This window comes from Triplophysa rosa, unplaced genomic scaffold (assembly GCF_024868665.1).
Source record: "Triplophysa rosa unplaced genomic scaffold, Trosa_1v2 scaffold424, whole genome shotgun sequence".
NCBI classification, from domain to species: domain Eukaryota; kingdom Metazoa; phylum Chordata; class Actinopteri; order Cypriniformes; family Nemacheilidae; genus Triplophysa; species Triplophysa rosa.
This window is the reverse complement of record NW_026634430.1, coordinates 31568-35636: the sequence shown is the minus strand read 5'-3', so window position 1 is coordinate 35636 and position 4069 is coordinate 31568.

Sequence of the window (4069 nt, the reverse complement as noted above, 5' to 3'; positions counted from 1 at the left end):
GGCACGAAGCTCCCGTTCCACCACATCCCAAAGATGTTCTATCGGGTTGAGATCTGGTGACTGTGGGGGCCATTCTAGTACAGTGAACTCATTGTCATGTTCAAGAAACCAATTTGAAATGATTCGAGCTTTGTGACATGGTGCATTATCCTGCTGGAAGTAGCCATTAGAGGATGGGTACATGGTGGTCATAAAGGGATGGACATGGTCAGAAACAATGCTCAGGAAGGCCGTGGCATTTAAACGATGCCCAATTGGCACTAAGGGGCCTAAAGTGTGCCAAGAAAACATCCCCCACACCATTACACCACCACCACCAGCCTGCACAGTGGTAACAAGGCATGATGGATCCATGTTCTCATTCTGTTTACGCCAAATTCTGACTCTACCATTTGAATGTCTCAACAGAAATCGAGACTCATCAGACCAGGCAACATTTTTCCAGTCTTCAACTGTCCAATTTTGGTGAGCTCGTGCAAATTGTAGCCTCTTTTTCCTATTTGTAGTGGAGATGAGTGGTACCCGGTGGGGTCTTCTGCTGTTGTAGCCCATCTGCCTCAAGGTTGTGCGTGTTGTGGCTTCACAAATGCTTTGCTGCATACCTCGGTTGTAACGAGTGGTTATTTCAGTCAAAGTTGCTCTTCTATCAGCTTGAATCAGTCGGCCCATTCTCCTCTGACCTCTAGCATCAACAAGGCATTTTCGCCCACAGGACTGCCGCATACTGGATGTTTTTCCCTTTTCACACCATTCTTTGTAAACCCTAGAAATGGTTGTGCGTGAAAATCCCAGTAACTGAGCAGATTGTGAAATACTCAGACCGGCCCGTCTGGCACCAACAACCATGCCACGCTCAAAATTGCTTAAATCACCTTTCTTTCCCATTCTGACATTCAGTTTGGAGTTCAGGAGATTGTCTTGACCAGGACCACACCCCTAAATGCATTGAAGCAACTGCCATGTGATTGGTTGATTAGATAATTGCATTAATGAGAAATTGAACAGGTGTTCCTAATAATCCTTTAGGTGAGTGTAGTATCGGGTGTTGTAAAATGTCTTGTTTTTGACCAATTAAAGTTTCGTGGGGAAAAAAGGTCACTTTATCCATGTGATTGTCTTAATCAAAAGGTAATGAGTCCATCCAAGATTATATTCCTTATACATTATATTCACAACTATACTGCTGTACATGCATTCATTTTTATTTGGCAGCGGCTATTTGCACTAACTGAAAATAGTGACAGATGATATTTACACTAAGTTTAAATAGCGGTAGGTTCTGTTTACACTAAGTGAATATGGAAGCATTTCTTAGCGATATGCTATTTACACTAACCAAAAATAGCTGTATTTTCTTTTGATTAACTGTAAATAGGAGTTAGATGCTATATTGATACTTATAAATAGTGGCAGATACTATTTGCACCTCAGTATTGTTGTGCATTAAACATTATGAAATAATAACCGTGTAAATCATTATATTTATCCAAATAATTAAAAGGATGGTAGCTTATTGAGATAATAAAGCCCAATACCCAACGTACCCTTAACCTAAACTTTTTGAATAAAAGGTCATTTTAAGTTTAAATTGATTTTATTGAAAACAAATGCCTCCCTGATCTGATATGTAATGGAATTAGGTAAAAGAGCATTTTTGGCTAAAGGTGAATAAAAACCCCTATCTCCAGCGTCAATCCTACACCATACCTTATGCCACTGTGGCCGCTGTTTGAAATTACGTCGACAACAAGGTTACATATTTGTACTCAAATTGACACCCCGTTTTTATTTTTTGAAGTGGAGTCTACATTTAAAAGGAATAACGAGATGAGAAGCTAATAGGTGATCATTTTATTTATTTTTTATCACACCTGTAAGGGCAAAGCAAAAACCATATCAGCGTTTTTTTTACATTAATGAATTATATATGTTATATGATTCACAAATAGCGTTAATATGGTGGGGGGACGAAAGCAGGGGTGCAGATAGTGTAAGTCATACTGTTTCTCATAGAAACAATGTCATGAATACATGACAAAAGTTAAAGAGAGGAAATTAAAGTACGACCCATAGAGGTGAACCTTACGTAGCTCCTCCTCGCTGGACGTGACGTGAAGCTCCTCCTCTCCGGATGTGATCTGTATCTCCCCCTCGCTGGATGTGTAGCTCCTCCTCGTTGGACGTCTAACGTCCGCCCATTTGCTCTGCAGCGAGCGCCACTTGATTTTTTTCCTTCAAACCAGTTCGCAAACCACGCCCCCGCCGCCATGACTCGCGTATATAGCGATTTCATTGGTGAAATCTGTTAATACTGTAATATGTTACATTAATACATTATATGCAATAATGCATTGCGTTTTATGTTCATATGCAATGAATGAATGTAAAAAAACGAAAGGCCGTTTGGTTGACACCACAAAATAACTAACGCTGTCTACCGGTATCTTATCGCTTTATTGCTCCTTGAACTCTCTGTAAGTCGCTTTGGATAAAAGCGTTTGCTAAATGACTAAATGTAAAAATGTAAGTGTAAATCTACCGGTATCTGATTAGATTACGGAAAATTACAGAGGTAAAATGAACTACTCCAGTTGTGCAGAGCATTAGTAACGTTATTGGTTGCTTTGAGATTCGAGAGCTGGGTTCGAAACTGCCTTGGGCCAAATAATACTTTTCCCATCACATGCAGATCCTATAGGCATTTATTGTCATCGAAATAATAAAAATATTTGAAAAGTGGCTTACAAGGTTAGGGGGTAGGTAAGTGTTTATTATTATTATAAAAACGTGGCTTTTGCTGACTTTCACTCTGTGCAGCATATAGTGCTAAACAAATATGCTATTTGCACTTGGTGTGATTAGCATCCATCGCACCACTGACTTATTTTAATAACAGTTGTGTGTTTAAATGTTGGACCATCTCAGTTAAAACGTTGACAAACAGGACAAACCATGGACAAACTTTCTGTCAGCATTAAATAGCAAGTTGACTTATTTGTACTTTTACAGAACTGGTTATCACCCAGATATTATTTTGGCACATATCGTCTATGCAAGGTGAATCAAACCTGGCAAACAAGTGGCCAATCAGCGCTTTAATGTAGCTGACCAATGAAATCAAAGTAGAGACGTTGCAGGGTGGGGTTTTTGCTCAAGGGGCAGGGTTTGCGCTTAACTGGGCTGCGTTCAGCCCCGACAAAACGTTGCAAAACGTTTTTTTAAACGGAAACGGTAGTGCAGTTGAACACCCTGTTGGGATGACGCAAGAGTTGAACTATGGCAACTGAGAAGGCCATTCTTTGTGTTCTCCAGCAGCGCAGGTCTCTTTCCCTGCCGCCACCCGGCAAGCTCTAAAAGAAAAAATTTCGGAGCAAATTTCCTGCCTCACAAGACCCTGTGAGGAAAAAGCAGCGGGGTAGAGGATCTAAGCCAGGGGTCACCAACTAGCGGACTCCGGTCCAAATGCGGACCGTGAGATGTGTCTGTCCGGACCTCAATGCCTTTTGACATAATAAATAAATGAACGCCTAACATTATTTTCTAATGCAATCAATTTTATACCAGGCACATCAAGGTCCGCTCAGTAGCAGTTTGGTTCCTACGGCGCCACGGACAGTTAACATATGCGCACTGTTGCTACGTTCAGACGTCGATGAGTGAAGAGAGCCGAGACAGAATAGCTGCACAGCGCGCAGACAGATGTAACTGTCAGTGACTGAAAAACAATGTCCTTTTCAAAAGTTAGAAAAGTTGACGCTGAAAACCATGTTTTCTGAGATGAATGGGTCGAGAGATTTGCATTTATTCTTCCTGCATCGACATGCATGAGACCGGTTTGTCTCATTTGCTCGGAGTCTGTTGCGGTTGTCAAAAGTGGAAACCTTAAACGGCATTATGAAACTAGACGTAGACAATTTAAATAAACTTACCCGCAGCAGTCCGAGGTAAGGACACGGAAAATATATTAGCTCAAAGCCCAGTAGGAGCGATCTACATGGGTCCTCCCTCACTCACTTACAGTGTTGGGTGTAACTAGTTACCAAGTAATTAGTTACTGTAATTTAATTAC